Below are 25,178 nucleotides of genomic sequence, written 5' to 3' on the forward strand. Positions count from 1 at the left end.
AAAAAAAAAAAAAAAAAAAAAAAAAAAAAAAAAAAAGAAAGAAAAAAAAAATGAAAACTCAGGAAGGCAAAGGTGCCCAAAGACCATAAGCTGTGGAGTGGATGGAGAAACAAGGAGCAGCACCTATGACACTTGACTGAACAGTTCAGGAAGACATCTGGAAACTGAAAGGCAAATTCCAGCCCCATCACTCCTGAGTCATGAGCTCTGCCCCCATTCTATTCCCAGAAGATTATGTCAGGAAAGCCTGCCCCAAAGCAGCACTCAGCCCATCAGACTAAATGATGGTGCCTGGATTCTAAGAGCAGAAACATCACCCCTGAGGGAAAAAGCCCGGCATCAGCCATAGGACATTCTAAAGATGCTGCCACCATTGTCACCAACAAACACACACGTCACCTTCACGAGTAGGTCTGAAACAGGCAGCCAGCCCCCAGTGCCAGTTTATTAACTCTGGATGCACAAAGGAGGTCTGATGCTGGCCAAAGCTTAGGTATCTCAAGTCTGTGACTTTGCAGGTTGCAGTGTTTAAAAATAAACTTACCCCTGGCTGTACACACACTTACTAATACATAATGGAAAGGACTAGCCATTGGAAGAATGGAAACCTATCTCACTCTGCAGCGATCCGGTCTGCCTCCCCCCCAGCTCAGAAATGTGCTGTGCTCAGCGTTTCTATGCGGCTGCTGCATCCCTGGTAGAAAAAGCAGGGGCGGCTGCAGGAGCAGCAGCAACCGTAGCAGCCACAGCACAGACTCCAGGGGTTGGGAATCATTTCTACCTCTGTGGCGACAGAAGCACCAAGTCACAAGGAGGGTGAGGATGTAGTCCAGAGGCTGCTGGGCTATGTCACTCTGAAGGTGGTGAGTAACATCCTATTCACTGGGGACATCAACCAAGTAAAAATTCTAGGTCCTGACAGAGGGATGTGTGTGTGTGTGTGTGTGTGTGTGTGTGTGTGTGTGTGTGTGTGTGTGTGTGAAAGAGAGAGGGGGAGGAGTAGGGGCAGGGGAGCACTTACATTTTCATGGTGCAGAAATACATACGTATCTGTGAATGCAGTAAATAAATAGACCACAGTGTTTTTTAGCAAGAGAGTCAGAGCAGCCATGTGTTCAGAGAGTTGCAACCCTAAAATTACAGAGCTACTAAAGGATAGGTCTTGAACCTAGGGTCCAGGTCCCCAGCACAAGATTCTTTTATTCTACGTGGGGACATGAGAGGTGCCCTTGGGTCGAGTGACTCAATACCCCTGGGCATGAAGCCAAAGACTGCAGCTACAGTGTGAATGTCACTAGGACACATCTCTTTGCTTGCAGTGAATATAGGGAGCTATTTTGAACTAATGGCAACTTGGGGCACAACAGCAAACAGTCTGCATTGGCCATAAATCTCCCTGCCCTCGTGGCTATCTTCTCCCTTGAGGCTTTTCTCTGGGTCACAATATCAAGTACTTCCATCACCTGGAGAGCTTGTCATAACAACAGTGCCTCGCTTGGTCTGTGGACTGCATGTTTGCTGAACGCCATCCATATACCAGGGGTGATGCAAGTGACCCCTGGCTTTGCAGTTTCATTTATTTCCTGGACCTGCCAGAGATCTCACACGCTGACTGAGATGTGCTCGGCAACCCCAAGGAGGCTGACATCCGATATCTCAGTGCTCACCCCAGCACAGCATCCTGAGGCCTTACTCCCCCATTATCTATGCCTGACAACAAGTCAGGAAGACTGAGACTGGATAAGGTTAAAAAGTGTGAACTGCTTAAGCTCCTTCTATAAAGTCCTATTTTCCTTAATAATCTAGTTCTTAAAAAGTTAATTTCTATGTTTCCTACAACCAGTATGATCTTTGCCTCTAGGATGGAAGCGAATATTCTCTCTTCAATTAAAAAAAAAAGCAATTATTTATAGCACTGTGGTTCAAACGTGCAAACAGAGCAGAGCACTGGAAATGCGGACTCTCGGTTAGGCATCACATGCACCATCAGGGCATTCTCTGGTCTGCCTCATCCTTTTCTGGGTTGTTTCAAGTTAACAAGATGAGATATATTTCAGAACTTGACTGCGTCTATCAGCCAGGTCTATAGCTATGGGAGCCAGGTTTGCTACTCTCCTTCCCAGTGCCTCTGTCTTTTCTCGTTGATAAACTGGTGTGTAAGACTATACAGTTTCTGTCCTCCCTCCGAGCACTGAAACGTTCGAGTGTCCATTCTCTCCTTCCTTATTCAACCACAGTCTCTAGTTTCTGTGGCATGCCAGAGGTGCTGCTGATGCTGGCAGGACAGACCTGGAGGAGCTGCTGTTTGCTGGCAGCAATAGTTCCTATCAAACCCCCTCCATGCAGCACATCTTCAGTCATTGCTTCCTATCATGCACAGCTATAAGACTGTCCTCAAACTAAAAGGTCTGTGTCCTTCTCTCTTGCTCTTCTCTAGAGCAGCGCTGGGCGTGTACTCAATAAGCCACAGTTCCAGGCACAGTGCTAAGCCGCTTTCCTGCATGACGTCATTTAACCCTGACAATCATCCTATTCAGTAGATAATATGATTAGCTCAACTTACAGATGAAGAAACTGGCAACTTATCCAAAATGGCATGGGTGAAAAGAATAGGGACAGAGTTCCTGTTTGGGATGGTGGAGACGCCTGGAAATGGATAGGGGTGATGGTTAGATGACATTGGGGGTGTATTTAATGCTACTGTTTTGAATGGTGCTGGATTTGGTGGCTCATATGGGGAGGCTGAGGAAGGAGGGTCACCACAAATTCAAAGCCAGCCTGGGCTACAGAGTGAGTTCCAGGCTAGCCTAGACTTCAGAATAAGATCCTGTCTCAAAATAAAAGGCTAAAATGTTAAACTCATGTTGCATATATATTACCACAATAAAAGAAGAGAGGTAGGATCAGGGGTATAGTTCAGAAGGTAGAATATTTGTCTAGCTCTCAGGAAGCCTTGAGTTCAAGCCCCAGCACCACACAAAACTAGGAGTGGAGGCTCATGCCAGAAATCTCAGAGTTCAAGAGGTGGTGACAGATGAACCGGAAGTCCAAGGTCATTCTTGGCTATATACTGAAGCTAGCCTGGGTTTCATGAGATTTGTCTTAAAGAAAGGAAATGGGAAAGAAAGAAGAGAGGGGGAGAAGAAGAAAGGGAAGGGAGGGAAATAAGGAGGGAGGGGAGGAGGAAGAGAGACAGGGAGGAAGATAGGAGGGGAGGCAGGCCAAAAGTGAGTGCCACGATTCATCTACTGCTACCAACAAACAGGACTAAGAAACGGGGCTGTTGGGTAAAACATGATCAAGGTTTTACAGAAAATGTCCCAGGTGTGGGATTTTTCTAATAATGAGTAAGAGGTTTTCTAAACCTGTGTGTTAAAATAAAGTATGTATGTAGAAGGGGAGGCCCCATTCAACCTACTACGGCTTTAAACTTGCGTGTAGCCAAGGGTGAAATTAAATCGATCTTGCCTCTACTTTACCAGTGATGGAATTATAGGTGTGCCTCACCACACCCAGCTTTTGGGGTGCTTGATATTGACCCTTGGGTCTAAGTCATGGTAGACAAGCAACATACAACTGACCTATATCCCCAGTCCTTAAAAGGAGGATGTCACGTTGGTTTACATTTGCATAACCTTTCTATGTTGTTGGCTTTTTAAATCAATGACCAAGAAAAAGGAAATTCAAAATCTTTGGATTGTATTCCCGATTCTCTTCCTGTAAGGACGTTTCTTTGTTCGTGTTGTTTCCTTGGCTTTTGTAGGTTTGGTGGTTTTGGAGGTGGCTAGTTTCTTTCCTAGTTGACGTTCCATTTCTAAGAGCACACAAGTTTAGAATTATCACTCTCCTCAGCTGGTCTCCCTCCAGTGGTTGCTGTGGATAGCCCACCCTTATCACTGTGTTTAGTCTTCCAGGATGCTTTAGTCTGACATCTACAAGCACTGACAGTTTTTGTTTGGTTAAAATTTAGCTGCTTGCCAGGCATGGTAGTCCAGACTTTTAATCCCAACACTCAAGAGGCAGAGGCAGGTGGATCTCTGTGAGTTTCAGGCCAGCCCGATCTACAAAGCAACTTCCAGGACAGCCAGGGCTACACAGAGAAATGCTATCTCAAAAGAACAAAAATCAAAAAAAAAAAAAAAAAACTATCTGCCATTCTTTCTCTATCCTTGGCATTTTATATTTTTTTACATGCTCCTTACAAACACACATAGGTAGATTTTATTCCAACTCCGGATAGAGATAGATAGATAGATAGATAGATAGATAGATAGATAGATAGATAGATAGATAGATGTCTAAATATGTTTATATATTATCTATATATTATACATACTTATATAATAATACATACTTGTATCATAATATATATGGTACATGACGAGACTACTCATTTCCAGGAAATTTTCTGTTTTCCTCATTGAAAGGTCTTTGTGAGTATGCTCTTCACATACCCCTTATAGCATGTTTCATTAAAAAAAAAAAGAGGCCTTCCCCTCAGCCTGTGTCACTCCACCACACCTGATGAGCTCTGGATGGTATCTTGGCTCTCCCAGACACCCCCAAAATGTCTTCAGTCTCTGCCCTCATGCCGGTCCTGCTAGCCTATTGTGCCAGCAGTGAACTGGGCAAAATGTGATTTTCCTGAAGACAGACATAGATTTTAAACCTGAGTCTCCAAGAGGGAGACTGCCTTAGATCCTGAAGAGGTTGCTACACTTATCCTCCTTTGCTACCTGTTACCTATTATTGGGAAACTACTCCAGCCTTCGCCCAAGACCAAGCCAAGGATGCCCTGGTGGTGTTTGCCAGGAACCTCCTTTCTTTCTTTGTGATGCTGACCTGGAGTCATCAGACATACCAATCAGGTGTTCTACCACTGAACTGTATCCCACCCTTTTGGGGTCCTTCCTGCCTTTTCTTTCCTTCTTTCTTTCCTCCCTTCTTTCTTCCTTTCTCCCTTTCTTTCTTTCTTTCCTCTTCTTCCTCCTCCTCCTTCCTAGACATAAATGTCTTCCTTCAGTAGCACTTATTGAGCACGTGCTAAAACATATTTTATAGTTTATCATTTTCTCTTGACAACTCTAGCATAAGTATATAAGCATTATTTCCCAAAAAAAATTAAAGAATCTCTGAAAACTTGAGGTTCTAACAAAGCTAGGCTGTGGACTAATGGGAAAGGAAGTGAGCAAGAACCCCCAAGCTATAATGAAATAAATTTTAAAAGGGGGTGCTGGAGAGATGGCTCTGTAGTTGAGAGAATTGGTTCCCCTTGCAGAGGGCCCAGATTTGATTCCCAGCACCCACAAGGTAGCTCACAATCACCTGTAACTTCAATGCCCTTACATACATGCAGCCAAAACATGCACACAAAATAATAATATAAAAATTATAAAAAGAACAATATCAGATTTCCCCCTCTCCTCAACTAACCCTTCTCTGGCTTCTCACACAGTCAGGCCACCTAGCAAATAACTGTGCTGAGCAAGGCACACCACTCATGAGAGCCTCGATCTCATCTCGCAGCTACCGAACTCTCCTTAGTCCATGCATGCACACAACAGTTCCAAGACCATGTGCATCTGGGGAAGCCCCCTCTCCCAACTCTCCAAACTCCAGGTTTCTGAAAGCCTCAGGATTCAACTCCCATTCCCCGAGATTCCGGACATTGATTCCTATGAGGCTCCATCTCTGTGTACTGATGCTCGTTAATTCTCTGAGACACCTGAGAGTAACCATGAAGTGTTCTTTCTCCAGACTCCCCTTCTGCTGGGAAGACCAGAGACAGGGACTACACGGTGAGGCCTGGGGACAATGTTCACTTGCTGGCTCTCTTGAAAGAGTGAGTTGTAAGAAGCTATAAGCCTCGGGGAACATCTTTGTTCATCTTTTTTATGTATTTAGTTCTTCTTACTTTGTTTATTTGTACATGTGTGCACTTGCACATATGTACCATAGCACACATGTGGAGGTCATGTGGGTCCTAAGCGGTGAGCTCAGGTTGTCAGCAACACTGCCTCTGTCCACTGAGCCATCTCTCTGGGCCCAGAGAGAATACACAGAGGTAGCAAAGCATTCACTGGTTATTATTCTGTAAACTCCTTGGTCTGACCGATATTACCGTGGTTCACACAGAAAACCAGATGGAGATGGAATGTCTCCAAGGTCCATAGCCGTTCTATAGGGCCACCAGCTATGGGGGAAGAAGACAAGAGCCCAGATCAAGCCAGCACCTTTCTACCAGAGCATCCCCTCTCTCCTCCCCGAATCCATCACTCACCAGCTGAGGAGTTCCCGAGATGTTCACTGATGTTGAGGCCTTCTAAAGCTTCCTTTAGGAGAACAAACAGAAGGCTCCAGTCGATCAGATGAGATCCTGAACGGCAAGTAGTTCTGATAAGGAATCAAGAGAAACCCTCACACAAGGGGAAGCAAAGAATAAGACAAAAGGTCAGAGTGGCAGACAAATGGAAGGCAGCCACTGGCCTCTAGTTATCTGTGAGGGAGGGCCTAAGAATCTGAAAGGGGAAAGGACAGACCCAAGGTCACAGCCAAACCTAAAACTTGAACCCAGGCTCCTACCTCCTCCCTGTCTAGAAATCCCACACCAGAGAGCTGCACTGGGTACACAGGCTTCTTTATCAGACAGAGAAGGTATCTCGGTAAGATTCTGATTGCTGCTCTATCAGCAAAGAATCGAATTAACTGCCACAGTTCTTGTCCCAGTCAGTGAATAATTTAAATCTTAATACTTGGGCCGAGTGGAGCTCAGTGGTGGAGTGTATGCTTAGCATGGGGACCCAAGTTCAGTCCCCAGCACCAAACCAAAAAGTAAACAGAGAAAGGGATCACGTAAAGACAAAACTCTCTCGTTTTTCCTTATGAGTTGTGTCCGTGTGCTTGAAGGGTGGAGTGAGGGGTGCCACCGCACACAGATGAAGGTCAGAGGACAGCTTGAGAAGTCTAATCTCTCTACCATGGGTTCTGGAACGGAACTCAAGTTGTAAGGCTTGTGTGGCCTCCCTCATCCTTCCCCACTCCAACCCTACTTTTTTTTTCTTTATTCCCACATCTTTTTTTGTATCAGTCCTTCCTTTCATTTTGCATTGAATGGTACCAGCTCCAGTGTCTGACCAGGCACCAAAACTCGAGTGTCAGCCCAACAAGAGATCTTGCTTTACCAGGTCTGTCTTGGGGTAGCCTGACACAGGAGTTTACCCAGAAGGAGGTATTCACCTTGATTGACAGCCCGCCACCCCCCCCCAGAATTTCCCCAGGGGAACTCTACCCTCGAAAGGATTGCTAAATTCTCTGATACCCCTCCCCTTCCCCACCCCAGGTGGTGAAACACTGCCACTGCCCTTAAAAGATGCTGTTTAAATGCACAGCGTTATTGTCGCGATAGATCATTGCCTTCGGCTTCCCGGGTCGTAGGGAGGATGGCAGAATGATGCACACCAGCAGTCCTATTATTTAGGATACAGTGTGTGTGGTTTGTGCTGATTGCCCCGAGTATCATCTCTGAAACACAACTAGCATAAAAGGGTTAGTAGCAACCTACCCTTTGCAATCCCATTTGCATAGTGCACAACACTGTTTAGCAGTGGAAAAAAACAGTCTTAAGTGACATTTCTCCTCTGCTGATCTGTCGTCACCTCACCCTGCTTGCGTGCCGCAGGACAAACGCTGTTTTGGTTTGTTTAGTTTGATTGGGGTTTGGTTTTTTTGTTTTATTGGTTTTTTGGTTTTTTTTTTTTTGGTTTTGGGTTTTGTTTTGTTTTTTTAATATCAGCTTTGCATTATATAACATCATCCGTGTTCTAGAAGGCTGTGGAGTGGTGTTATGATGGAGAAAGCAGAATCTTGGGGACTGGCAGACTTGCGCCCCCAATCCCAGTTTACACACTTCACCAAGTCATTTAAAGCAGTCTGCAGTGTCTTCTCTTTGTGAAATGGGGTTCTCGTGGCTGTGAGACTGTCGAGTCTGTAAGGAAAAAAAGCCCCCAAATAGCATTGTGCCTGACGCAGAGTGGGGATGCTGGTCCCCTTTGTTTTATGTCGTGTTTGGAAATGCCCACTTACTGTGCTTTGCAATTCCTGATTGTGAGCAAGCCCTCCACCTCCTCATCCCTGTACTTTGCTCAGCAGCCCCTTGGCCTCCCCGACAATGTTATATATGCAGATGATCTGTTTGAAGGTGCCAAACACAGAGGGGACAGTGATTTTATTTTATGAACAATGGTTAAGTGTCTCCTGAGTGCTGGCTACTGGGAAATAAATATTCTAGATTTCATCTATTCATTCATTCATTCATTATAAAAAGCAATCCTCCAACAACCCCCCTTCACCCTTCTTCCCTGTTCCTCTCTCTCTCTCTCTCTCTCTCCCAATTCCAGAGGCCTAGCAGTCTTTTTGTCCAATTGGATGTTATTTTTCATTTTCTTCTTGTCACTACCTAATGTCCAAATTTATTTAAATCATCCTCAGACACAATCCTACAAGATATGAATCACATCTGAAGCAGGCTTTTTCCCCCCCTTCGAACTTGTCACCCGTCTCACCTATGATTGACAAGATTTCCATTCCCGTCGTTTCTACTAATTCTGCTTCAAATCTGTATATTTAATGAACACACCAATTGGTCCCTCGTTATCAGCAGAGCCTTTTTTTTTTCAGGGCTAATGCACTGATTTTATAATTTATTGTGCATGGTGGCTGCCTCTAAATGAAATTCGGTGAAGGCCTTGTCCGGTTCCTATTAAAACAATATCTGGCACATGAATATGATCATGAGATTCCCCCACCCCTCTGTCCCCTTCATTGCATATAAACAGTTTCATGTTCCTGTTAGACTCTTAAACACAAACAAGGCTTCTCTAGACCTAAAGTATGTTGAATGTTATAACTCTGCACAAAGACGAAAAGAAAAACAAGAGATTACTTTAAAAAAAAATCTCCAATGCAAACACAATCTGACACATGCTAAAAATTGCCCGAAGCACTGGTGAGCTATGGTTCCTCTCCCGAGGCATATAATTCATTAGGAAATAATCTCATGCCCTATGTAGCAATTGAACAAAAATATTTATTTGTGGTACTATCAGATGATAAGGAGAACAGGGTTTCTTTGGGAGTGAGGGGGGAGGGGAAGCCTGCAGTAGCTGCCCACCATAAGCATTGCAAATGAATCATTAGCCTTCATCCTGCAATCTAGGTCAGCATGGAGCGATGGGACGATGGGATGGCTTTTAAATCTGCAGTAGGCTCCAGTCAATCTGCTTAGAAGGCACAGGAGGCCCAGTTACACTGGACTGGAACGTTCCAAGGGGAATAGAGATACTCTCACCTGCTGAAGGGACCATTACCTGACCCACAGAGTCATCAAAAATAAAGAAGGCTGTGCCATCAGATGAATTACATTTAAACACACGTAGACTTTAAGCTTTCCTTGTTCTGCTTTTTAAGACCTGAGCAGGATTTGCCAGACAGATCTTTAAAAGAGAGATGCTATCTTCCAGCCTACTGGCAGGAACAGGCTCCTACAACCCAGGTGAGGACAAGGACTTTGCAAATCACCTCCCCATATTGCAAAAGAAAATGGGGGGGGGGTGTCCTCCACCAAGCTGTGGTTTGTTTTCCTTTTGGCTTTCTTTAAAGATTAGGGGTGTTGTACACTATGAATAATTTGTCAGATAAAACAGAAGCAAAATAAATTGACTGGTGACTGCCATCTGATAAAGGAAACTTGCACCAAAGACCCTCTTCAAGGGCCTTCCTCATTCTTCCCTCAAAATGAGTATGGAAGGGTGCTGATTGTGGGAGCTCAGGCTTTGTGGGTCCTTCCTCAAAAATGCTTATGCCAGCTTTAATGTGATTACTTCCTGAACACGTTATAGACTTAATGCACTGGGTCAAAGTCCCTGAACTGTCCCCAGGCTCTCTCCCCTCAACACACACGAGCTGGCTCTGTGTATTTTTTCTAAACATGTCCCGGAATACAGCTCAAACTTGAGAAATGCACGTAAGGAACATCTGAATCTCAAAATTCACTCTAAGCCAAACGAACCACACAAGACTAACAGAGCAGGCTACTTCTTTAGCTTTCCGTAAATGTTTTTGTTTGCTTATTTTAATGGTCACTGTGCCTAGTCATGGGATAGCCTGTGGTAATTCAACATACATTCACAATGGGCAGCTATTCATTCAGAGTAATTAGTAACTCCAGGTCCTCAGAATTTTATCATTTCTATATGTTGGAAAACCTGCACAGTCTTCTTTGCCAGTTACCTTGAAAAATAGCATACATTACTTTAGACTAATGTTACCCTAAGCTACTTACTTCCTTTATTTGGCAAAAAAAAAAAATCATAAGAAAAAATATGAAGGTACAAATATGATACAGAAGAAAATATGCGACAACAATAACAACAAAAATGACCCAGGTTTTGTCCTTTACTAGGAATCGGCCTCGCGGTTCTAGAAGGGATTTTTTCCATCTCTCTGGGCCTTGCTTTTTTTCTTTCATGTGCATCAGGAAGAGTCAGGCAGCTCCCAGGTTCTATCATTAGCAGTCCAAATGCCACCTCCAAATCTGTTTTCTGCTGTGTTTTGTTTTTGGAAAGACAAGGTAACTGCAGAAGTATCTGCAGTTATTTCCAAAGATGTGAACTGACGTTCACGGAAAGCACGAACTTCCGAATCTGCTGAAATTGATATAAACCTTGCAAATGAGGGAGGCTCACTGTAGAAATGATCTTCCAAAATAGAGTTGGATGACTTTGAATGATGATTTTATAAACCTCGATTCTCTCTCTCTCTCTCTCTCTCTCTCTCTCTCTCTCTCTCTCTCTCTCTCTCTCTCTCTCTCATTCTTCCTCTCCCCACCCTCCCTCCTTCAACATTACTGGAAAGGCCTGAAGAAAACCGGTATCAGAAATACAGATAGATAAGTAAGAACAAACTTAGCTTATTTGTCTGAATATTTCACTAGGGATAGAGTTTTGTATTCCAAAACTAGAAGGTGACGATAGAATATTCTATTTCAGGACATTTTTTTTAAAGCCATTTAAAAATTTTCTGCCACAGGATAAATGACTCCTCCTGAATGCTAACAACAAGGGAAGAATGTGCTAGAGGCTCCGCCATCATATTAAAAATTAAACCGGCTGCATTTCATAATGGGCTCTCTCTCTCTCTTCTCTCTCTCTCTCTCTCTCTCTCTCTCTCTGTGTGTGTGTGTGTGTGTGTGTGTGTGTGTGTGTGTGTGTGTGTGTGTGTGTGTGCGCGCGCGCGCGTGCGCGCGCACGGGTTCCATCTTTCTTCTCACCGTGGAAATTGCACTCAGACACTGTTCTTCATGGTTAACACTGGAGCATCAGCTGAGAGAGGTCAGAACCCTGCTTCTCTGAACAGGGAACCACAAATGTCACTGACACATGTCACGGCTTGGCAAATAATATATTTCTTTCCAATCTCCTGCCCCTCCCGTTTACCCACTCTCATGCATGTACTCAGCTGAAGGGCACCTCTCAGTCTTCCTTCCTTCTCCTTCCTATGGTGGGACCAGCAGGAGGCACGCCATTCACAATGAATTCAAAAGTACTCCCCTTTTGATTTCTGTTGTCTTTATTTTAACCTCAAGAAGGGAGAGAGATTTAACTCAGTCTTTACCCCAGGCTACGCTAATACTTAGGTCATGTCTGAGCTCTCTGGGGAAGCCCTGCTTTATCCCATCCGAGGGGCAATGGTGTCTTTTCAGCGGAGCTGTCCAGCTGTCCAGCCATATGGGCCCCAAACAGCCCAGTCAATCCGATTTGGGGAGGTTTTACAATGTAATTTCTTAACGTGTTAGTACTTGGGGTGAGTTTGATCAGGCGCATAGACAACCCTTAAGCCCAAGGGTTTAGGTTTTAAGAAGCCATTACAAATGGCCCAGCATCCGTCCGCTCAGACTGGTAAAAAACAGATATGAAATCTGTGGCTGGGGGAGGGGCAAGGACTCCTGACCCCCTGGTTGGAGAAAGTCCCAGGGGTATGCTCTAACTATTAATTCAGCATCAGCTGCCGTATCTACCCCCCACTCCCTTTCTCTTTTTCTTTTTTAACCCTGGGCTCATCATTTAAGGCGTTCCCACTCGGGCCTGCGGAGCCTGTTACAAAACCAGGTCTCCGCTCCCCCACTCCACCCCCACCCCGGCGCGCGCGCCCCACGCAGCAAGACGAGAGAGCCAGCGTCCCGCAATGCCGCAACGGCGCAGGAGAATTGCATTAAAAACGTTCTTAAGCTAAACAAAATCCCAGGCCTATCTGACAGTCTAGCACAGGACAGTAGCCTCCATGTCCCATTGCTCTTGAGTCAAAACTGACTAGACCTCAAGTCACAGCCCCACCCTTTCCTGGTGCAGGGGTTCGAAACTGTCTGCCGAGGAATGCTTTATAGACAGAACATTAGAATAGTCCTAAAGCTAAAAACCTTGATCAAAATGGTGGAAAGTAAGACCAAGTTACCGCAGACAGAGACCAGCGATTTGGTGGGGACTATTATGAAAGTGGTCAGTGTTCCCAGAAAGATTGCCTAGCGGGGGGGCCTTTGTCAACTAACTACATTTTTTTTAATTAAAATCCATCACAAGGATGTTTTCTAATTCTTACCCACCCCTCCCAAGATTCTCAATTCTAGAAATTTACAAAAACTGCTTATTTTCTAAGCTTCTAGCCACACAGTGTTGAAGCAAAAATGGGGGAGGTTTTGTTACCGCCGTTCTTCTGTTGGGGTCCTTACCTAACAATTGACAGAAACAGAAATGGCCTTCAATCCAGGGGGCAATCCCGGAGGTCCATCCGGGCTAGGTGGGTGCCTCGGCCACCACCCCCTGCACTGGCCATTGACAGCCACCACAGTTAAGGCTGCTTTTAGCTTTCCGAGTTTGTTCTCCCCATGTCTAGATGTCTTGAATTCAACATAGCCCAAGAAACAGTTCAGTTTTTTTTTGTTTGTTTGTTTATTTGTTTATTTTAAGTCATCAAAGAAAAGCAGGCGTAGGGAAAGCAGATGGGCCTGCGTGAGCAGGTCGGGGCTGCCTCGCGGCTGCCGCAGTAGCCCTTTGGGAAGACAGATTTCTCATCCCAGGCGCGGGGGCTCGAGTGGGGGAAGGTCTTTTTGGTTCGCTCTTATGGGGGACATTCATTCTGGGTCCTTCTTTAAGCCACAGCTAACTCTGCTCTTGGAAAAGAAAAACAGTTACACAAGTACAACAAAAGACGCCTCCCCGAAGTGGCTCTCCACGTCCGGAGGACGGGTGGCTGGACGTGTAGACGCACTTTTGTGCCTCTGTAATCTCGGACGTCCATCTGGCCCCGGCGGGCGAGGGCGGGCGGGAGGGCGCGGGCAGGGGAGGAGCGCGCGCACGCAACTAGAGGCGCGAGCACGCGCGCCCGCTCTCCTTCACTTTCACCTTGACTGCGGGGGGGTGGGGGGAGGAGGTTGTGGGGGGGGGGACGACAAGAGACTATGGTCCTCCATCCCCCCACCTTCCGCCATTCGTCTTCCCACCCCCAGCACTGTCCTGCCCAGACGCCAGCCTAGGGAGGGGTGAGGAGGAGGCTGCACTGGCGCTCGGGTCGCCGCACCGCCCCGCAGCCTCGCGCTCTCCGCAGTGACAGCAACCGCAACCACAGCAACACCCAGCTCCATCTTCACCAGCCTGGCTGAGCCACAGCCCGGCAATTCGGGCTGAGGACGACAAACAGAAGGTGTGCAGGTGCCCCCGAGCCCCCCACTCCATTGACGGAAGCTCAAGAAACCGGGAGTGGGCTAGCGGCGGTATTGCACAGAGGGGACTGAGAAAAAGAGGACTGGAGACCATGAATCTATTCAGGCAGGGGTAGGATTGAGCCCCCCGAGTCCACTCAGAGGACATTGGCAGGGTCTGGGGCGGCCAGGGTGGCTTCAAGGGATCGGAGGGCTCTGACCACTGCAGATGCGGCGCGTGTGGGTGCGGTGAAAGCACCCCCTTCTCCCAGGATCTAAACCGATAAACGGAAGCCAGTGTAAGTGTAGGGGTGCGAATCGCCACCTCCGGCCTTGGCTTTCCCGTTCGTGAGAGCACCCCCACTTCTCACTTTCCCCAAATCCGCATTTTTCTTGGCACAACCCTCCCGAACACCGAGCGAGGAGAGGGAGGTGCCCGGGGGCAGTGAGAGTGACGTGTGCTGGTGCAGAGGGGGGTGGGGGGCTGCGGGCCGGGCTCTGTGGACCGACTCCTAATCCTCTTGTTTTCGGAACCGTCAGCAGATGTGGCTTCTCTTAGCTGAATAATCCGTTAAAGGAATAATAATTTTTAAAAAGGACCACGGCCTCTCCCAACGAGGACAGTGAAGGAGATCAGCTCTTGGTAAGACTAAAAGAAAAGGCACTAAAATTTCTGCGTCCCTCTCTCTGTCTTCCTCTCAATCCCCTCACCCCCTCCCCCTCTCTTCTCTCCTCCCCCCCCCCTTTCTCCCCCATCCCCTGCAATCCGCACTCGACGCGAGTTCACGCGCAGGGTTGGATTTCCAAGCTGCACTGCAACTTCTCAGCGCGTTATTATTATTCATCTGAGGGTGCAGCCTCTGCAACCTTCGCCTCCTGCGCTAGCATCCTTCCCCCTCGGCCGCGGCCACCAGCAGAGCGGTTTCTTCTGCATGCATGCTCTGGTTCACCAGAGGAGGTTTCTGGCTTTTTGCGTTTTTGTTTTGTTTTGGTGGTTTGGTTTGGTTTGGGGTTTTTTTGTTGTTGTTGTTGGTTTTTTTTTTTTTTTGGTTTTTTGGGTTTTTTGGTTTTTTGGTTTTGGTTTTGTGTCTTAGTTCTTTCAGGGTCATCGCCAGGATGCCGGATTTGACCGTTAGCTTTTCCTCCGGCCAGGTGGAGCCACCACCAGCGCCTGCCAGCAGCAATTCCCTTCAATAGCCGAGGAAGCACTTGGGGCTTGGCCAGGGAGGCCGCTCCTTGCTGGCGGGGCTGACTTTAGCCTCCACTACTTTCCCGCATCCATCTACGTGTATATTATCCTCATCCCTTTTTATTCCAATAGATCCGCCTTTGGTTTGGACTGGCTGAAACGCGGCGGACTGCAACCAGGATCCTTTAAAGGAGAACAAAAAGATGAGGATATTGTGCGGGGTTCCGGGACAAAGCGTCTTGGGACGCGCAGAACTCTGGCTCCCCGATTGGAGAGATCAACGCTGCCCAACAGTACCCGGCCGGACCTGCGGACCTCTGAGGTTATTCGGACTCAATTTTATTGATTTTTGTGGCATGCTTTAAAAGGGTCAGTGTTAGGTAAAGACTGTGTCCCCCAACTCTGTGGGGTGGGTGGGAAGCTGAACGGAACCGATCCAGTTAGATTTAACTTGTCCTCTATGCCCTCTACCTGGCTTTTTTTAAGCCGGAGGGAAGGAGAATGGGGCAGGCTTAGAAAAGGGGGGGGGGCTGCCTGAAAGGATAAGGCACTAGTGGGGAGTGGGATGGACCAGGTGAAGGAGGTCTGTGGGTTAGGAAGCACCTTCCTCACTCTGGTGCACTGGGTGGATTTGTTCAGGGAATGCCAACGTGGGTGTCTGTTGAAAGCAGTCTTGAGAAATTGACATGTACATGCATAAGGTGACTGGACTTGTGTGTAAACAGAGTGATGGAGAGCAGAGAGGGAGGGGTCTTAAAATAATATTTTATTGTCCCTATGGATTTGGGGATCTCTCCCCCACCCCATCCAGCTACATTCTATAGGGGTGACCTTTTAAAATCTACACCCACCCTTTACCGCTGTAAAACCGGTTGACGGGTGGGGTGGGGGAACATGTAGGGGTGCGCTCTCTCTCTCTTTTCCCCCCTCCCCCTTCCCAGTCTCCCTCCTCCCTCTGTCTCCCCCTCCCTCTCCCTTCACTCCTCCCTCTCTCGCTCTCCCTTCGCTCCCCCTCCTTCTCTGTCCCTCCCTGCTGCATTTTGCATGAGCTATCTAGGTCATTAGCATTTTAGCGTATGCAAGACTTGACAAGGCTGATGAGGGGCCAGATGGGCCTCGCTCTTATTTTTTTTTTTTTTTTTCTTTTCCTTTTTCCCATCCACCACTTGGGACCTAAGCGAGAGGACCGCAGCAGGAGAGTTCCGGAAGGCTGATTCCCACAGATCCTGGTAAGGGACCGCAGCAGCTCTGCCCTGAGGCACGCCCGGCCAGGCTGCACCAGGACTCTACACTCAAGGTAAAGGCGGCGGCCACACGCCCTGCCCAGGCAGCAGTAGCTGGGCCCCTGCTTCCCATCCCTTTCCTCTCCGTCATCTCCCTCCTCCTGGTCCCCCTCAGTTTCCTAGGCGAAGCTGAGAGCGAACTGGGTGGGTAGGATTCGCTGCGGTGGGGCGAGGTGGGGTTGATGTTTTTTCATTGTCTGGAACTGCAGGGGAGGCGAAGCGCGAGGAGAGGAGTGAGGGAGTCGGGGTAATTAACACGGGGGAGGCACCCCTCCGTCTCCCACTTCCACCCACATCCCGAACCCCCCTCCCCTTTGCAGGAAAAAGCTTGGAAACGAAAGGATGCGGGAGAACAAAGAGCCTACGGAGGACGTGGCTGTTATCTCATTGTCTGTGACTGGGGGAGCTGCGGTAGGAAGGATGCGGTGGTCCTTAGCTCATCGCGTTCCCCAACCCCACACCCTCCCTGCTGTCAGTGCGCACGCACACGCACGCGTCGCCAGCTTTTTCTTTCTCATCTCTCGTTTTTTTCATCTCATCTTCTCCCCATCCCCTCCCTTTCTTTCCACCTTTCCTTCCTTTCTTCCTCCCTCCCTTTCTCCCATCCTCCCTCCCTCCCTTCCATCCTTCCTTTCCATCCTTCCTTCTTTCTCTCCTTCCTTCCTTCTTTCTTTCCTTCCTTCCTTCTTCCTTCCTCAGGAGAAAGGCCTCTCTCTCCGTGTTCACAGCGGACCTTGATTTAAATGTCCATACAATTAAGGCACGCGGTGAATGCCAAGAATGGGGCTGTCTGAGCACCTTGGGTCCACGAGGGCCTGCCACGGAAGGATCGACCCAGCACAACGCCCTGGGCAGATCTCAGCGCTGCAGCTGCATGCGCCTACAGTACGGATAGCAGGCTTCTGAGTGCCTCGCAACGTAGCCCTTAGGGTGGGGAGGTGTGCAGCTACCGACAGAGGAGGGTTTGTGCAGATGCAAATAGAATCTAGGAAGCAAACAACTCATTCTGTGACAGAAACACGGATCTATGCAAGCGGGTGGTGGTGGCGGCGGCGGCAGAAAATAGCCTGGGGACGGCTGGAGAGTAAAATGTGCCCCTCAGCTCTGGGACCCTGCCCATTGTAGAAGGCCAACACCTTCATCCCTACCTGTCTTAGTTCCGGATTTCAATTTACCCTTAAACAACTAATAATAACCGAGTACCCATGCGACTGGCAGACTGCCCCAAAGCCTAGACTGTAGCTACCTTGTATTGTGCTGGGGGTTGCTGGGGTAGGTCTTTGGGGGAAGCTGTTTGTCACCCGTTGGTGGAGAGCTGTGGGCATTTGACAAGCTTAAGCAGATCTCTGGGGTGAGCGAAGGCGATCGGCAAATTTGTTCATGGACAGCGCACAGACTCCATCAAAACTGACAGCTAGCCCACTGCTCTAAGCAGGGCCTCCCAGCCTCCTTGGGGCTGTGACTGAAGTTTCAGGCAGAGATCCAGAAGCTACAGGAAAAGGAGGCGCAGTACTCTGCATAGCCCCCACCCCCACCCCCCAGAGTGTGGGCCTCTCCCCATCGCTCTTAAAACCCTAAGACAGAAGGAAAATCAGCATGAGTAAGGTGGGGGCCTGAGGAAAGTCTGTTTTGAAGCAGGCTGTCCAGGAACAGAAAGGGTTAAGCCTCCCTCATCCTGAAGCACCTGCTTCCCAAATCAGCCCCCAACAACAGCAGCTGGTCCTGGAGGCCCCCTGACACAGTTCCATCCCGTCTCCATCTCAGTGTTCCGCCAACCTGCAGTGGATGGATGATGGCCTGGTGGCGGACCTAAACTCATTAATTTCCAGGTGGAGTAAATGGAGGAGGGGCAGGACCCAGCAGCAGAGGGAGGGAAAGGAGGCCAAGAGCTGGCCTCCTCCCCCCCCCACACAACCCACCCCCAGGAAGCAGGCTGTAGCCCTCCCCCCCCCCCTGCTGTCATGCCAGAGGCCTGCCTTTGCAAGGCCAAGCCCATAAAGGATGTTTAGGAGTTTAATCTGATTCCTAACACAGTAATCAGGGTCTAAAAGAGCATCCGTTGAAGTTAATGGAGGACTCTTGTCTCAAAAAGCCTCAGCCTCATCTAGTCTAGTAAATTAGTATTTGAGGGTATATCATAGATCAGTACCTCTCTGGCCTAGTTTCCTCAAGAGTATTCATTATTTCTTGAGTATCTACTATGTGTCCTTCTTTATGATGATTTCGACTTCTAAATTTCCTCACAGAAGAGAGGGTTAGAGCTAGCCAGGCTGAGCTTCAATTTACCACATTCCACCTAGGCATTCCCAGAACCTTCTCCCCGCTCTGCAGAAATAAGCCACCTCCTGCTTACTCTTGCAGGCAGAAAGCTGCAGTGCGCACACCCTGAGGGTGTCTCTGACTGAGTCCTACTGGGCAAGCCAGACTGCTTTCAAGGCAGAAAGGGAAAGACTCAGCCACAATGGCTGTCCTAAGAGACGCCATAGCCATTGCTTCGAGAAAATCTACCTCCCTTGAAATAAGAATTGGCCCTTTCCTGGGGTGCTCCCCCACTTCACGAATGGGTTAGAAGAGAACGGCTAGTGTGCTGTACCATTTTGGGGATACACCCATTTGCCCACCCCCTCCATGCTCATTGAGATGTTATTTTGCCTTCAAGCAATGGCCTAAGCTGATGATGGCCCAACCCCCCTGGACCACAAATGTCCCCATTAGCAATCCTCAGCTCAGTAATTGCTTCCCCATGATTCTTTCAAATGTCCCCTCGTCCTTCACCGATATTTCATCTTACGTAACCCCCAGATGCTTCCCCAAGTAAGGTCCTTTTAGGTAGAAACCCAATATGCTTTTGCTCTGAGAGCGCAAACCGCAGGCACCATCCATAAGGCCTGCCTGGGATATGCTCCAGAGGATCTGCGTTGGGAGAGGTGCATTGTTATTTTATTGCTTACGTAAAACTCTTGTTCCAGAAAGTATTATTAGTGTGTTATTGGTGTGTGGGAGTGTTCTGAACTGGCCAGTCTGTGTGAACCAGTGTTCGTATGTGTCTACCAGATCCCCTTCCCAGAAGGGGTTTGTATGTAGGACTCGAATGACCTGCTCAGCCCCAGGTATAATTGCAAACCCCTTTTGTTTCCACCAAATGAAGAATCAGAGCCAAGGTCAGCCTGAGTCACCTCCTTCCTCTACATTCGCTGCCCTTCTCTGCCCATCAATAATAATTATGCAGAGAAGCCTTCTGCTCTCTCAAGGCACCTCCTGGATTCTCAGCATCATCTCCCCTGCCTATTTGAACCTTCTAATTACATCTTATGGCGAAAATGAAGGGAGGAACTTGTGATCTAACAGTAGGATGAGGCTGCCATGGTTTGATGACTGTATATGTTTTCTTTTTCCCCTTGGGTTTGTTCACACCCGCTACTGCCTTAGTCCCCACTGGGTACAATCTCTTGTATTTCTTAAGGAACCCGGTACTTGGACTAGATTTAGTAATGTATCAAAGGACTAATTACAATTGCTATGTTTCTCTCCCCTGTCAGAGACAGCCCAGATCTGTCTCAGTGGGAGACTAATATGTGGGGAGGGGTGTGTCCCCAGCTAATAGATCTCTGTGCACACATATTAAGCCATAGATTTTTCTCACACAACCGTATCCATCGCTAATATAGAAGGCACTTGACCACAAAAGCAAGTGCACCCATCCACACCAGCTCTACAAGGAAATTTTCTCTCCCACTATTGAACTTACATAATACCCACCCCCATTCCAACCTTAGAGTGCCGTCTGGGGGCAGCTGCAGAATTCCTGCCTGGGACAGATGGAGCCTCCCCTTCCTCAGTCACTCTGTGGGTGGTTTCTGAGCCCATGAGTCAACATGGGCAGACTGTAGTGTGTGTGTGTGTGTGTGTGTGTGTGTGTGTGTGGCTTGGCGGGCTGATTCACACTGAAGATATCAACAGCAGTGTTGAGAATTATGGTACCTAATAAAGATCTTTTTTTTTCTTTCAAGACCCATCTATAGTTCTTTCATTGGGTATTTTTGCCACGTCCTAGCCAAATTGATTCAGATTTTTAATATTTAATTGCACCACATGAGCAAATGTGGTGTGGGGGATGGCAAGTGGGAGGGGGAAGACTTTTAAGCTGAATTTGTTGGAAGCAGTCTTTGTGCCTAGAGATTTTGAAGTCCCAAATTTAGGTGGGGGCAGGGCAGCAGACCTTTTGGAAAACAAGGAAATTTCCAGGTCAGAGAGGTTCATCTCTTCATTTTTCTCCTATGCCTTAAAATGGAAACATGACCCAACAACAAGGGCCTGCCTGGGGTCATAGCCACAGAAGCCCCCAAAGAAATTCCAGGGTCATTAAGAGATTTTACTGGGGCTAGGGTCATTTTAAATTCAAATCAAATCTCTTTGCTGCTTAAACGTATGACAAAATTGCCAGACCTGGGACCCGGGAGGCAAGAGGACTGCATTTTGAAGCTTCCTGCTGCAGTTTTTCAAGGCAGCCTACCTCACCAGCCTCCAATATGCCGGTTCTGTGATAGCCTAGTGCTGCTGAGGCCCAAAATCATACTGCTTCTAAGAGCAGACTTGCTCTCTTCTCTTCTGCTCTGGGTGCATAGAGACATATACTCGAACCGGTACCGTTTTCGTCTTTTTTTGCTCCCAAATTTTCTGTGACCCTCTTCCCAAATCATGCAGATTTGGAACCCTGGAGATTTGAGTTGTCCCCAGTTTTTTGTTTTTTTGTTTGTTTGTTTGTTTGTTTGTTCGTTCATTTGTTTTAAACACTGGCCGATCTGAGGTTCACAAAGAAGTGGGTTTATTTCAATCCCGTTCCAAGATGCATCCGAAGCCAAAATCCTAATTTCCACTCGGGTCAACCAACTGCAGAGGCAGTTCCCTGAGTCGGCACATTGCCCCCCCTCCCCCTTTTCGACTCCCATCCATCGGACACCCTCAATTTCATTCTGGAGCCAGCCCACACTGGCGGCCCACCCTCAGGGTAGTTACAAAATTCAGGACAGGAGCAGGAAAAGTGCATATACCTTCAAAGAATAGACTATAGAAAGCCCATGACCTCAACTAAATTGTCTCCTTTGCCACTCCCAGACTAGGCAGCCATCACCACCCCACCCTACCCCACCCCACCCTGCTTCTGAGCTGCAGGCCTTACCCAAGGCCTGCCTGTTCTTTACAATTTGCCTGTCTCTTTCAGTTGAGACCTGTGGTCTGGATAGCGCTATCCAGTAAGCCAAAAAAAAAAAAAAAAAAAAAAAGGCTCACAGAAGGCAAGAAGGGCTGGCTGTACGGCCTAGAGGCGACTGTAGCTAAGGGGAGGAAGTGGGGCGGCGGGGGACCCTATCAAGGAAAGCTACTTTGTAGTCAGTTGCTTGCACCAGCAGGGCGCTCCAGTAAAACTATTTTCCGGGGGAGGAAGGAGTGGCCTTTTCATAACCCCACCCCCAACCTACTCCACCCTTGGTACACAAGATGATGGGGTCAAGGCTGAGGCATCTTCCCCCACATTCCTGAACCCCCTTACACAACCCTTCCCCACCCAACACTCTAAATAAGGTAAAACAACACAAATCCTACACCTGAAGAACGAGCTTCCTAGGCGACAGCGGCAGTGGTAGCGGTAGCGGCGCTGGTCCCAGATCACTGCCACTGGGATGGAGCCGCTGAACTGAGCCAGCCGGAGAGGAGAGCAGTCCAATCATCTCAAACTACCCTGCAGGGACAGAACAAGGTTTCTGTTTATACAAAGAGTGAAATTCCTAATGTTCCTCATTTGTTGGACCTACCTAGGCTCTGTTAATGAGGTGAGCAGCCCTCCTAGGGGTCAATAAGCCAGATAACTGAAATCGTCTTGCATTAGCTCCAGGGTCTGCCAAGGTCATATGTCAGGCCTAGAAGTCAACTGACCAGGCTGGGCCTGCAAAAGCTTACCCACAGGCAGGAGAGTGGCTCTGAGAGTCACAGGGGTCTCCTCTTCAGTCCCCTCCCACACGAACCTAGATTCCTGTGGCAATATTTATTCCTATTTAATTGAGACACTAGTTTAATTTCAGATTGCTTGGGTTTGAGGCCCAGTGGGCTTTTCTGCAGCTCTTTTCCCCAGCGCTTCTATGGAAACTAATTGCTGCTAATATCCAATTTTGGCATTGTTATTTGTTAGCCAATTATGGATCCCATAGCCTAGGCTTCGCTGCTCCTGCCTCTGCTGGCTCCTGTGGCTCTGCCCAACTGTGCCTTCCACTGCAACTCTCTCCTGCCCACATGAGGCAGTGCAGCACAGTCATCCTCTCTGTAGTTCCAGCCTGGCTGGGCATGGGGCTTGGGGAGTTATTTCTTCAAGGCTTTTACCCCACTGGGGGAAATGTCTGCTCTTGAAGTATACAATTTCCTTCCTTCCTTCCTTCCTTCCTTCCTTCCTTCCTTCCTTCCTTCCTTCCTTCCTTCCTTCCTATTTGTTTGTTTGCTTTTCAACACAGGGTTTCTCTGTGTAGCCCTGGCTGTCCTGGAACTCATTCTGTAAACCAAGCCGGCCTCGAACTCTGAAATCTACCTGCCTCTGCCACTGCTGGATTCCTCCTGAATGCTGGACTGAAGGCCTGTGTCACCACCACTTCATTTCTTTATTTTTGAAGAAATTAGAAACTTATGTCAGATGTGATGGTGCACACCCTAATCCCAGCACTCAGGAAGCAGAGGCAGGCTGATCTTTGTGAGTTCAGGGTTAATCTGCCCTGAACATAGCAAGTTCCAGGACAGACAGAACTACATAGTAAGGCTCTACTAAAATCTTAAATAGCAATATTTATTTAATTAAATAATAATTATTCAAAGTATAGTTATTTATTTTTATGAATACATATATAATATATACAGACACACATTTATATTAGAGAGAGTCTCTGTCTGTTCTGGAACTTAGTATGTAGACCAGGCTGGCCTTGAACTCACAGAGACACCTGCCTCTACCCCTCTACCTCCTGAGCACTGTGCTTAAAGGTGTGCACCACAATGCTTGACTAAAACTTTTTACAAGGAAATTTAGAGTCGGGTGTGGTGATGCATACCTATAATCCCAGAATTTAGAAAATGAGAATGGAAGAGAGCAGAGCAGCCTGGGCTCAAAGAAAGAGAGAGAGAGAGACAGAGAGAGAGAGAGAGAGAGAGAGAGAGAGAGAGAGAGAGAGAGAGAGAGAGAGATTAAATGTTTATATTTTCTCCACTGTCTTTCACTTTGTAGCCCAAGCTGTACTCAAACTCTAGATCTGCCCCACGCACTCCCCCCTCCCCCAACCTCCCAAATTCTGGGTTTGAAGGCATAGGCTGTCACCCCTTGGTTCTGAAGTCATTTTGAAGTATCATTTTTACGACAAATGAAGGGACGATAGAACCTGATGGAACAGCACACGCTTGTGGTACTACTCCAGGGGCTTGAGACTGGAGGGTTTTGAGTTTGAGGCCAGCTTCCTGAGCTATATAGTTAGACCCTGTCTGGTGGAGGCGGGGGCATAAAAGGCAAAAGTTGGCCAAAGCTTCCTCCCCTACCCACCCCCCACTTCCCGTCTTACTTTCCCACTATCTCTGGCTACTGCTGCCCGACCTAAAGCCATTGCAGACACTACATCCCCACAGATTCAGAATGCTCTAAGGACATCATTGGACATCTAGGGAGGGAATGTGGGAAAGGAGAAGGCGGTGTGTTCAAGATGGGAAGAACAGCTTCCTTCATCCAGGAACCCTGGGAACCCTGTTGACTTTCATCACAGGATCCTGCTTTTGGGAACCCGATGTAGGAGAGGGGCACAAGCCTTAGAAAACCAAAAGAGTGCTTCTATGGGAGCTGCAAGCTCATAGGCCCTCGGGAAGAAGCAGGCACTCCCATCAACCTCTGGAAACAGGAAAAGGAACACTGGCTCCCTGAGGTCAGCGCATTTCTTCTTTGTCTGCCTTCCTTCTTCCCCCATTTGGAAACAACACTCTTCCTGCCAGCTTGTACCCTTCTGCGCGCGCGCGTGGCTCCCTAGGAGTTGAAGCCTCCTCCCAGGCCACCTGGAGGATTGGGCTTTTCTGAGGCAGCTGGCTGGAAGCTTCCACGGCCTGGGAATCCTGTGATTAGAGTTTTCATAGTGGGGGGAGTGGGTGGTGAGTGTTGGGGGGCGGGGGGGGGGAAGCTGGGACATTGTGAAGAAGTCCCTTACACATAGGCTCAATAAATACCACCCAAATTGGATGTCATTAAACCAGCAGCAGCTGTTCGCCTTTTCCTACAGAAAGGCTACAATTATGCACAGGGCCTCTTAGGCTGAGTCTACACAGAATGGTCTCTTAGGGCAGGAAGGACTTCAAAACATTTCTGGGGCTGGGCGCATAGCTCAGCAGGTAAAGGAAAGGTTTCCCCTGCTGAGTGCACCCCTCCCCCTTCTCAATCCTGACTGGAATTCAATCTTTGGGACCCACATGGTGGATGGTAAAAAGAAAGAACACACACACACACACACACTTTTGTAAATATAATTTTAATTTTTTAAAAAAAAGTCTGGTTCTTTTATGTCCTGTGACGTCAAACACTCAGTACATGATGAGGAGACCAGATGCTATGTTCTGTCTGTCTTTCCCATTCTTCCATCTTCCCTACAGAGAAAAGCCTTCTTTCTGTTCAAATCTCACTTGTCCATTTCTCACACAAGGCCTTACCCATTGGAATCTGCATGGAAGTGCTTGATAGATGGCTCAGTGGTTAAGAGCACTGGCCGTTCTTCCAGAGGACTCCAGTTTGATTCCCAGCATCCACATGGTGTTCACAACTCCTGAGGATCCAAGAACCTCTTCTGGCTTCTATGAGCACAGGCACCCAAACAGGGCACAGACATGCATGCAAGCAAAACACTTATACAGATAAAAATCATGTAAGCGTTAAGAAGAAGGAAGCCTACAG

At 47.8% G+C, this 25,178-nt stretch overlaps 1 long non-coding RNA gene across 2 annotated transcripts; it reads left to right on the forward strand.

Annotated features, from left to right (window-relative positions):
* Positions 1-706: 706 nt before the first annotated feature.
* LOC110309930 lies at positions 707-20,231 on the forward strand. 2 transcript variants are annotated; one of them, XR_002379769.2, is made up of 6 exons: positions 707-863; positions 13,559-13,883; positions 14,294-14,393; positions 15,072-15,261; positions 16,118-16,236; positions 16,543-20,231. It is a non-coding gene; the product is annotated as an uncharacterized LOC110309930 (long non-coding RNA). The 2 variants fall into 2 exon arrangements; XR_003834762.1 differs by having other exon boundaries at positions 13,559-13,752.
* Positions 20,232-25,178: the final 4,947 nt, after the last annotated feature.

The sequence above is a fragment of the Mus caroli genome, chromosome 14, assembly GCF_900094665.2.
Source record: "Mus caroli chromosome 14, CAROLI_EIJ_v1.1, whole genome shotgun sequence".
NCBI classification, from domain to species: Eukaryota; Metazoa; Chordata; class Mammalia; order Rodentia; family Muridae; genus Mus; species Mus caroli.